Here is a 12,641-nt window from a genome sequence, read left to right on the forward strand (position 1 = left end):
ATCAGGTGCGGGCTGGAGTGTTGTTTCTTGAGTTAACATGGTTATGACGCCGGTTTGACTAATCACGCAGCGGTAAGAACTGTTTCATTGTGACCGTGACCTCTGCTGGGTCAGGTCTTAATCTCACTTTCAATTACGAAGGGTGGGTCAACTTACGAGGATGTACACCTGCGCTTCCGGTCACTGCTATACAGTATGTGCTGTTCTTCTCTGGGCTGCAAGGTTTGGTCTGACAAACAATCATTACAGCATAAAATGCCTTCTTGATGTCATCCTCTGTTTCCACTGTTGGGGCATATGCACTGACGAAGAAAGCATGACGTGAGTGATTCAGTGGGACTCGGAGCGTCATCAGGCACTCATTGGTCCCAACAGGCATTTCAGTTAGCCTATGTAGGAGGCATTAGCGAATGGCAAAGCCAACTCCATAAGTGCGGTTTCTTTCCGCAGCAGGCTTGCCTTTCCAGAAGAAGGTATAGCCAGACCCCCGTTCTGTGAGTCGACCCTTGTCTGGGAACTGGGACTCACTAATGGCTGCTATGTCGATGTTATACCAAGCCAGCTCTTTTACCACAAGGGCGGTTCTTCTTTCAGGATGCTCATTTGTGCCAGTATCCAGAAGGGATCTGATTTCCATGCAGCGACCATAAGAGGTTGTATAGCTTGTTTTTGTTTTGATTTGTGATTATGATTGTGTTTTCGACTGCATAAGGATGACGTTACAAGGTGTGGTTGCCCAGAACACACATACACACACAAAACTTTCTCCATCTTCTGTGAGGTCACGTTGAGAGAGAGAGAGAGAGAGAGTTGCTTATACTGATAAGTGTGTATACATAGTTAGTGCACTGTACACCATTTATAAGTGTACCGGCATGCAGTGGGAGCGGGAAAACAAAATGAAAGGCTAAAGAGAAATAGTGCTACGAATGATGACAAAGCTAAATTAGGCAGGGAGTTAAAACCTAAATGCGACAAAGAGAGGACTCAGAACATGACTAACTTAAATGTCTAATATGCAAACAGTAGAAGTATGAGAAATAAAATGGATGAAATCAGGGCATTGGTATGTCCCGAAAAATTCGATATACAGATAATGGCATTCACCGAAACGTGGACAAACTTAGACTCACGTAAGTTACCTGTCGAATACCAAATTAAAGGTTACAAATTATTCCATACCAATAGGCAGATTAGGAAAGGACGGGGGTTAGCAATCTACTGTATGTCAAGGATAATCTGACGTGTGAAGTCAATAAGGAAATAAAAATTTAACTAAATACAAAAACATTTTGGATGTAATTAACCAATGGTAGGGAAAATTAATCATAGGAGTAATATTTAGACCTAATCGCGATAGTTAATGAGCAACTTATTTGGGATGAAATGCGCAGGGCATCCAGATTGTCCAGTATGGGCCAATAAGCCCATTGCAGTTTCCCGGATTCTTATGTGTATATGTACCTGTTTGTGTATTTTATCTACACCGAAAGAATATACCATATAGTTGTGGTTGGAGTATAAATAATAATAACAGGGTTTATGACGTGGACTTCATTACCACCGTTATTCCTCTCATAACTTGACCTGACCTGACCTCTCAAATTTATTACACTTTAGTTCAATAATCCCCATAATAACCCAATGCCCTTCATACTAATGGATTAGTTGGCAAATTAAAAGATGGATAAAATATCATCGTTGTCTAATATACTGTAAACGTATTCACCTATATAGAGAGATGGCTTGTGTGTGAATCTGTATTATTTCCAATTAATTACACCTAGGCACACCACCTGAGAGTTATCCAGAGTGTTTATCATACCTGGCAATTAGTTATCCAGAGCGTGGTGGTAGTGTCATTCACCACAAGCACGTGTCCCAGTACAAGTCGTCGAGCAGGCTAGGGTGGGGCCGTACAGTATTGACAACTACCACCCACACACACACACACACGCCTTAGAATGAATCAATCCCTTAACTACAATTTAACCTCCTTCAGTACGATGACTCGACCCCCTGAGTACAATAACTCGATCCGAGTACGATAACTCGATCCCCTGAATATGATAACTCGACCCCGAGTACGATAACTCTACCTCCTGAGAACGATAACTCGATCCCCTGAATATGATAACTCGACCCCCTATGTACGATAACTCTATCCCCTGAGTACGATAATTTGATTCCCCAAGTACGATAACTCAACCCTCTCAGTATACAATGATTTACCGCCAATCCATTACACCTAAGGTTCGTACATACTTGCTCCCCTTCACTCCCCTCCCCTCATCCCTCCTCCTCCTCTCCTCCTCACCCCTTCACTCCCTTCCCCTCATCCCTCTTCCTCCTCACCCCTTCACTCCCCTCCCCTCATCCCTCCTCCTCCTCTCCTCCTCACCCCTTCACTCCCTTCCCCTCATCCCTCTCCACTTCCCCTCACCCTTCTTCCTCTCACCTCTCCCCTCCCCCTTCTAACAAGTATTGATTTACGAGTTTTCTGAGACACTGAATACTACTCGGCTACACCTGCAAATTACATACCCACTATCCTATCGCTCTGTGTGTGTGTGTGTGTGTGTGTTTGACTGTGTGTGTGTGATGTGACTGAGGCTTGTTGTACTGTATATATGACTGAGCAGCAGTTATCATAATTATAAGACCTTCATTTTGCTACAGTATTCATGTCACATAATTTGTATACATACAAAAGATATACAGCATTATAACGTTAATCAGCATACATACAAAAGTAATAGGCTACTATATAAACAAGGTGATAAAACTTCTTCACCCACGTCTCTCCGACATACAGTACACCTTCCCTTCCTCCCTCTCCCTCCTACACCCCCAGAGACCGTCTGAAGGGGAAATGAAATGTGAATTGAATTTTACCACAGACAGGCTAGTTTATTGTGCACACCATACACGTATCCTGAGCAATAGCGCAAGAACGAGTACAGAGTAGGTTAGGCTAGGTGAGTTGAGGTTAGGTGGGTGTGTACAACAGAGCCCAGTGGGCAGGATATTGTGGCATTAAATGTGAGTGTAGTGTTGCGCTCGATCTGCCCCACACACACACACACACACACACACACATATATATATACACATACACCACACTAATTTTCTTTGAAGTATGAATATACAGTATGCACAGGTGCTGCTCGCGTATACAGTCGCCACCTGTGCCACTCCATCATCGTTTGTGTGTCGTGGCGACCTATGGTGTAAGGGTCAGCATGCTCGCCTCGCAAGCGAGCGGACCAGGGTTTGATCCCCTGGCAGAGTGAAACTATGGGCAAGTTTCTTTACGCCATTTGCCTCTGTCTACCCAGCAGTAATTGGGAACCTGGATGTTAATCGATTTGTGGATCGTATTCCGGGACAATGGTTAGCCAGTGCAGTTGGCAAGTTGTCCAGTCATCTCGAACTATTCCTTGACACTGGGTTATGCAACTCGTTAACTCAGAGCGAGGTTGTTGTGTTGGCGACAGCTTCTACACCTTAAACAAATTCACGCCTAGGTGGCCCTTGGGCCGGCCATCCTCGTTACGCGAAGGGCAATTATTTTATGTATGTATGTGTGTGTGTGTGTGTCTGGCGTCACACTAAATTGGGATAATTCCAAATTGGCGATAATATTTATATCCAAGTATTTCCCTTTATTCCAATATTCAGACCAGTGTAGATAATACCATCGTGAACTATAAAAGAATAGCATTAATACCAACCTCACTTAACCTTACCCAGTTTAGGTATAATTTGTAAAGGATAGCAAGACCTCATAAAGATACGCTATGCCTTTCTTATCTCAAAGTGGCATACATCCTTGTTTGATTCGAAAATTCCATTGTGTACCAGGCAAACCTCTCCTGTGCATGTCAAACTCACAGTACCGTACATCCCCACCAGTACCTCTCCTGGTCCATCATGAAAAACAAAAACTACAAGGAAGGAAACAAAAACCAACTAAACCTAAAATGCTATTGTATACAGTATTCCGTGCTGTCATCCAAATATGACGTAGACCATCACAAAACTCCGGTGACTATTCTAGGTCCACCACACCCAGAGTTGAATAGTGACTTGTATAATTCTCATTAATGAAATGCGTTACGTACTGTATCTGCAGGGATGGTGACATAGGCTACTGTAAACACTACCACAAAACTAGATTTGTATTATTAGGAGACAATGAAAGTAGACGCCAAAAAGGTTCTCTACAAATCCAAGTCAACCTACTTGGCTACCCACTGACATACCACACCTGCTAAGATACAAAGTTAAAAAGAGTCCACACTTGAGTTTGCAAAAGCAGTAAAGGTACACAGAATAGTGTACAAATGTATTCTGAAATTTTGCTTCTCACGAGGCTACACAGCTCTCATGATGCATCGGTCGGAACACCTGTCAAAGTTAGTGCCCACGTCATCTCGCGTTCAGTAATTGTTAGTAATTTACCCTTGGAGTTTATAATAACACACAGCTGAATGAATGCAAAGCTCTACACAAGTGCATTCGGTTCTACACAATAGTAAACGTAACTTCTGTTGGACGTTATCGATGTGTCCACTAATTCATGTGAAAAAATATACGGTACACTAACATTAACATAATATTACATATATAAGCCGATTCTATATTCAATTATGAGTGAATTAATATTAATTTATCCGTGGTCATTTAACATTGTATATGGTATACATACAGTATATAGTAGTACTTATTTAGGGTAATACAATGTAACTTGTGTAATCGACCTTAGCTTACCCTTCCTAACCTAATTTTAACACCTAATAATTTAACTTTAATATACTGTGTGCGTGTGTGTACGCGCGCGCGCAATGTTATACTGCACTTGTAACAGTCACAAGGATGGGTTGAATTACTGCTAACATACCATTAAACTGCATGGGGTAAACTGCGAATTGAATTTAATAAAAAATATATATTCCCTGGCGCGAAAAAAAAAAAGATGTGCACCGGCTAATCACTGAATAAAACAATGGAGTTTCTGTCGCATACCTGTGCATTGTAGCTGCGTTAACTCTTGCATCTTGCAAACTGACCCTAATGGATATCACATAAGAATGGACGAAACTGCAGCGGGCCTATTGGTCCATACTGGGCAGTCCCCTTTACACCCAACCCCTATCGTTCATAAGAACATAAGAACATAAGAATGGAGGAAACTGCAGCGGGCCTATTGACCCATACTGGGCAGTCCCGTTTATACCCAACCCCTATTGCTCATATAAGCATCCAACCTTTGTTTGAAGCTATCCAGCGTATTTGAGTTAATGATGATATTTGGTAACTTGTTCCATTCATCCACTACTCTGTTTCCAAACCAGTGTTTACCTATTTCACACCGAAATCTAAATCTGTCTAATTTAAAACCATTGTTACGAGTTCGCTCCTGGTTGGACAGTTTGAGTACCTTTGTAATGTCCCCTTTGTTTAACCCTGACTTCCACTTATACACCTCTATCAGTTCGCCCCTCGCTCTAAGTCTCTCGAAGGAGTGCAAATTAAGATGCTTTAACCTGTCTCTATACTCAAGGTTCCTAATGCCCGGGATTAGTCTTGTCATTCTCCTCTGAATTCTTTCCAATGATTCTATATCCATTCTGTAATACGGTGACCAGAACTGAACTGTGTAATCCAGGTGTGGTCTCACAAGCGCAAGATACAGTTTTAGGATGACCTCGCTAGTCTTGTAACTAACACCCCTTTGTATGAACCCAAGTACTTTATTAGCCTTGTTATGAGCAAAAACACATTGTTTACTTGGCTTAAGGTTCCTACTTATCATTACTCCTAAATCTCTCTCGCAGTCGGATTTCTCTATGGCATCGTTGTTCATCTGGTATCTGGTTTCCCTGTTTACATCTCCTATACTGAGTACTTTACATTTGTCCACGTTGAATTTCATCTGCCATTTTTCAGACCATTCGAAAAATTTGTTTAGATCTTCCTGTAGTTTTGCGGAGTCCTCGTCAGATTTAATAACGCGTCCTATTTTAGTGTCATCAGCAAATTTACTTATGTTGCTGTCTATGCCGATATCTATGTCGTTTATGTATATAACAAATAATAATGGTCCAAGCACTGAGCCTTGGGGAACTCCACTTGTGACGTTGCTCCAATGGGACTTAGTGCCGTTAATGCTCACTCGCTGTTTCTTGTCCTGTAACCACGCCCTAATCCATTTAAGGATGTCACCTTTGATGCCATGTGCTTCTGCCTTTCTAATTAGTCTTTCGTGGGGGACTCTGTCGAAGGCTTTGCTAAAGTCGAGATATACCACATCATAATTGTGCCCCTCGTCCACCGATTCGAAAACTAATGAAAAGAATGTTAATAGATTAGTTAGACAAGAACGTCCGCTTGTGAAGCCATGCTGGGAATCATTGATCAATCGGAGCTTCTCCAGGTGATTTCGAATAGAGTTTGAAATGATTGCTTCCAGTAATTTGCCTACTATTGATGTTAGACTGATTGGGCGGTAGTTAGAGGTTAGTGATCTATCCCCCTTCTTGAAAATCGGTATTACATTCGCTATCCTCCAGGATTCTGGTAATACACCTGTTTTAAGTACATGTTAAACAACTTTGCTAAGGGCATACTAAGCTCTTCCTTACATTCCTTTAATACTCTGGCAAATATCTCATCGGGACCAGGTGACTTATTAGGCTTTAGTTTGTCTATTTGCTTACTAATATCGTTACTAGTCACTACTATCTCGCTTAATTTGTTTTCTTCACTATCTCTGAATAGAGTCGGTGCCTCGGGTATCATGTTTAAATTTTCGGTGGTGAAAACTGTTGAAAAATATTTATTCAAATTATTGCTCATTTCTCCGTCGTTATCAGTGAGCTCGCCGGTATCTGACAGTATTGGTCCAATCTTTTCTCGTGTTTTAGTTTGATACATTTGGTAGAATCCTTTGGGGTTTGTCTTCGCCTCCCTTGCTATCCTTACCTCATTATTGCTCTTGGCTTTCCTTATCTCGGTTTTAACCCTACTCACCAATATCTTATAATAATCCTGGAGGTAAATTTCGCCACGCTTTATCCTTCTACCTATAGCCTTCCTTTGGCCAATGATGTTCTTTAAATAATTATTTATCCATTTAGGGTCATTGTTGTCTGATCTGAGTTTTTTGTATGGTATGTTCTGCCTTTGTGCATTAAGTAACTCATTATTTAAATTGTCGTGGAACTCGGCAATCTCAGATGTCGTTATCAGGTCGGAGTCATCTGTCAGGATCACGACCAAGCGCCACACCCCCTCTCCCAAGTGCCTCTTTAAACTGTCAAAGTTTGCCTTTCTGAAATCTGGTACTTAATGGAATTTTCCTTACGTCTGCCCTGAAAATCTAACTGGAACCTAATTTCTTTGTGATTGCTGTTTGCAAGTTCGTTCCCTACCTCGACATTGCTAATGAGGTTTTCCCTGTTCGACAGAACTAAATCGAGTATATTATTACCCCGTGTGGGTTCGGTTATATGTTGACCTAGGAAACAGCCCTGGATCGTCTCGAGAAAATCCTCTGATTCTGAGTTACCCGTAAGGTCAGTCCAATCTATTTGGCCAAGGTTAAAGTCGCCTACTATACAGACTTTGTTGTGTATGGAAGCCCTGCGCATTTCATCCCAGATAAGTCGCTCATTGACTCTATCAAGATTGAGAGGTCTATATATTACTCCTGTGATTAATTTTTCCCTACCGTCGCTTAATTCTATCCAAATTGTTTCTGTATTCCGCTCAGTTTTTATTTCCTTATTTATTTCACACTTCAGATTATCCCAAACATAGATTGCTACTCCGCCTCCTTTCCTGGTCTGCCTATCGGTATGGAACAATTTGTAATCCGCAATTTGGTATTCGGCCGGCAACTCACGTGAGTCTAGGTTGATCCATGTTTCAGTGAATGCTATTATATCGCTTTTTTCGGTACATACCAAGGCCCTAATATCATCCATTTTGTTTCTCATACTTCTACTGTTCGCGTAGTAGACATTTAAGTTAGTCGTGTTCTGAGTCCTCCCTTTACCGCGTTTAGTTTTAAACTCCCTGTTTAATTTAGTTTTGTCATCATTCCTAACACTATCTCCCTGTAATCTTTCACTTTGTTTACCCGCTCCCACTGCAGTCTCCCTCACCCCCGCGCCCATATGTTCCCCTAGCAGTTTAAAGACTTCGATACTGTAAGGTATATTGTTAACAAGCACTGTCTGTATACATGCACTGGTTATGAATGCACACTGAATCAATATGAATTTTCATGAGGATTTAACTGAAAAAAAATGTTTATCTAGCTATACAGTAATATTTCTGGGGTTGTGACATCAGCTAGCAAGGCCATCATGAACTGTACACTGCATTTGAGATGATACTCGTGCAGGTACAGTAGATCAGATTCCAATGTTTTTTTTATTTTGTTTCGTTTGTAATCCATTTGGCGAAAAGTACCTTCATGTTTATAATCACATCAAATCAATTATCGGTCCTGTTACAGAATGAAGAATTTCAGTTTCTAGCCAACATCACTCAGCTGTCTCTCTGCCATCAAAGTGGCAGGCAGTAACTGTATATAATATACAAGTCACAAATAACAGCGCAAGCTTGTACACCAAACCAATACCGTTGCAAAGTATGAACTTAAAAATCACACTACGCACGCACCAATATTGCAGTCCCTAAATTAAATACCTGCACATATCACTACATAGCACCATATAATACAGCAATAATGCCATACATCACAACATAGCACCAGACAATACTGCTTATGTTTCATGTGTACGAGATCATTTGACCCGCATCATTGCCACCACCTAGTAACGGCCAGCACTGCAGGAGGCGACAGAGCGTCATTTCTGTGTTTCCTAACGGCGGGGTAACGCTATACAACTCCACATAGCGGTGACAGAAATGAACCTCTCAATCATATGTCGCGGCCAACCATGAGCCCTCGCCATGAACCTCTTTGTCTGTGGATCTATGCTGATAAAACAAGCAAGGATAAATTCCTCAAAATCCGTTACTGATGGACGGTGACTAATTACGGAAAGCAAAAACACACCAAAATAAAATCACAAATAAAGATACTGCGCAACCACATACGTAACCGTTGATACTGATAAAGATGACAATTATGATGAACATATCAGAAGAGGAAGAACACTCACATATTTACAGTAGGTAAGAGTCAGAAAAATAGCCTTAGCGGCGGCTGGATGTGGAGCGTTCACACACTCTCCAGAGACAGTCTCCGGGCAACTGACGTGCCTGCCACGGCTGCCAGTTACGTTAGTCGCGGTAACCCACCCACCAACCAGCAGTCCCCAACCAGGCAACCAACCCAGCCAGCTGCTATCACCACCCCCTACCACAGCCAACAGCTTCCTTTGGCACTCCCCTACACCCTCACTCACCCCTACCACAGCCACCCCTCACCTGGCACTCCCCAACCTCACCCCTCACTCACCCCTACCACAGCCACCCAACCTCACCTGGCACTCCCCTACACCCTCACTCACCCCTACCACAGCCACCCCCTCACCTGGCACTCCCCTACACCCTCACTCACCCCTACCACACCCCCTCACCTGGCACCCCTACCACAGCCACCCAACCTCACCTGGCACTCCTCTACACCCTCACTCACCCCTACCACAGCCACCCAACCTCACCTAGCACTCCCCTACACCCTCACTCACCCCTACCACAGCCACCCAACCTCACCTGGCACTCCTCTACACCCTCACTCACCCCTACCACAGCCAACACCATATTTTTGCCCTACCTCCTGGCTGACGAGTGATAACGTTATAGTGACTGGCTGAAAACCACCTCAACAATACCCAGAGCCGAGGTAACATATTAAACTACCCTTCATATCACGCGTATGCACAGTACTTTTACCTCAGACCCTCCAGAATCCAGACCGTAAACGCCAGACCCTAACCTAACCACACGTCTTAGACCACCAATTTGTTTAGTTTATCACATTAGTTAGAGGAATACATATAAATTCATTTTTCATTCATATATATTAACAAACTCTAGCGGATTAACTTTAACGTGTAAATTTATTTTGGTCTCAAAATTAACTGTTTTTAATATAATTTATTTGTTACTTGCTAGTTTTGTATTTCGATTTAATTAAAGTAAATTTTAACTTAAAATTGAGGCGTGTTGGGGGAACTATATCTCTCCAACACACCTGAATATACAGTATGTACAGGTATAAGCTGCCATGACTGATATAATTATGTATGCCCATAGGTCGTCATCTGCACGTACTGTACAGTCACTCAAAAAACTATCTGCACTTGGGGTGATCGATGAATTTCAGAATAAACACTGTGACTCCTGTTGTCTCGGTAGGGTTACGAAAATCCTTCATCCGTTGTGTCATATTTTTCCAACACAATTTTGTATAGATAGTTATTTTTGAGTGACTGTACACACACACACACACACACACACACACACGTTCTAAAACCAGTAAATATCGCATCAGCTCTGAACCCTTGATACATCAATATATGATTGATTACGTTGTATCCTTTTGTCTTACCAGAACAGAAATTTTGTGCATTAAACCTTCAATGAAACCTAAATTATTTAAAATATACGATTACCTAGCTGTCACTCTCTGCACTCGTCCTTATCTCACTCACTGATAACAGTCATACAGGTGACGCGGCCGTGAACACCTCCCACACACGGGTTAACAGCTCACCATACTGCACACCATCTCCCACACACGGGGACAACACCTCACCATACTACACACCATTTCCCACACACGGGGTCAACACCTCACTGTACACTGTCTCCCACACACGGGGTCAATGCCTCACTACACTGTCTCCCACACACGGGGTCAACACCTCACCATACTACACACCATCTCCCACACACGGGGACAACACCTCACCATACTGCACACCATCTCCCACACACGGGGTCAACACCTCACTGTACACTGTCTCCCACACACGGGGTCAATGCCTCACTACACTGTCTCCCACACACGGGATCAATGCCTCACCATACTGCACACCATTTCCCACACACGGGGTTAACACCTCACTATACTGCACACCATTTCCCACACACGGGGTCAATGCCTCACCCTATTGTTTTGTGACAGGAACGTTCAGAGTCGGCGTGGCGAAGGTCTCGTCTTAACAGAGTGTGAATGAGTCACATAGTTCCAGGGTGTGACTAGTAACTGTGTGCGTGGCATTAATGTGTGTGTGTGTAATGTGGCAACGTTACTTAGCAGCAGGCAGGGGTAATACGTGACGTCTATAGCGGGAGCCCAGAGGGTTTTATTCATTTGAAAGACGCCAAAATGTTTGGCCTCATGGGCTGAAGGCATTCTCACCAGACATTCCAAAAATGGAATGCTGCCGGGTCTGGAGTGTGGCTTTGCCCCTGAAATCTCCCCTGAAAGTGGATAAAAAGTGGCATTTATTTAATGGAAGAGCGCCAAGGATAAAATCAGTGTTAAACCTTTCCTTGTGTTCCACAGAGTGTGAAATGACCAATGGCAGCAATTTTAGGTGTGGCTTTCCCCCCGCTAGCAACACCCTTGGCCTCATTAGTTATTTGTATTCTTCTAACTTGTTAGCCTTGATGACAAGAGCCTTACTTCAAAGCCAATATTGAAAAAATACTTTAATATCAAATTTAAAAAAAATATACAACCGTGTTAATATGAATACATGAAATAATACTTGAAGCGCTCCAACAGTAATGGCATAACTTACAGTACTGTACAAGCTCACTGAGACGTTCAACTGTGATCTTTCCCAAAGATTATTAAATGAATCACTTTTATTCATAATAACGAAAGAAATTGACTGACCAATAATATAATTATCATGGTACTGTACATTTCATCTTCATCACTATCACTGTCCTCACTAAAGGCATTGTTTGATTCCTCTTCATCCACTGATCTCGTCCATATTATCCTTCGGAGTGTCTGTGATGGATTCGGGGACTGAACTACCTGGCTACCAGTCTTGCTCCAATAAGTTTTGATTTTCCTTCCATCCATAGTCTGTGGGATTCGCTTTACCAGTAGGATCAGTTTGGTCAGCCCTTTTCCAAAGTCTTGCCACAAATTGAGCTCTTTTGATTTGATTACCAAGTGTCTTAGTGCACGGAGGTAAAGAGGCACAGTTGATCTTCTTGACTTTGGCCAGAGGTTCCTTCTCATTGCCACCACTCACGCATTGGAAGGTCTTGTATCTTGCCTCATTTATACCGGAAGTTTTGAACCTATACAGCGAGCAGACAAAGCTAGTAACACCTGGAAAATCAACTTTCTCAGAGATCGCAATGCCGTCACATGACTCTGACCTCCCTCTGCTTCAAGCCGGCCAAAGGGCATCACTTTGCCCTTCCTGAAAAAGCACGGTGTAAAATCACAATCTGTTATGGCATGAAGCCCCAACAGTGTTTCAGTAAGTCCAGAATGCTTTTCCTCGAGAATGTTAGTTATTTCCGAGACATTAATGTATCTCCGGTGGTTGCCCGACCCATAGTCCATGATGATAACTTCCGACTAGCCCAAGAAGAATGATGAGGACGTCTGTGTCAGTGGATCT

At 42.6% G+C, this 12,641-nt stretch overlaps 1 protein-coding gene across 1 annotated transcript in view; it reads right to left on the minus strand.

The window, feature by feature from the left end:
- The window catches only part of LOC121854415, a 34,469-nt gene extending 25,176 nt beyond the window's left edge, over nucleotides 1-9,293 (minus strand). The window contains exon 1 of the mRNA XM_042349085.1: nucleotides 9,201-9,293. The gene's annotated coding sequence lies outside the window, so the exon portion shown is untranslated. The remainder of the gene's footprint in view (nucleotides 1-9,200) is intronic.
- Between the last annotated feature and the right edge of the window lie 3,348 nt (nucleotides 9,294-12,641).

The sequence above is a fragment of the Homarus americanus genome, unplaced genomic scaffold (assembly GCF_018991925.1).
Source record: "Homarus americanus isolate GMGI-L3 unplaced genomic scaffold, GMGI_Hamer_2.0 scaffold54443, whole genome shotgun sequence".
In the NCBI taxonomy this organism is placed as follows: Eukaryota; Metazoa; Arthropoda; class Malacostraca; order Decapoda; family Nephropidae; genus Homarus; species Homarus americanus.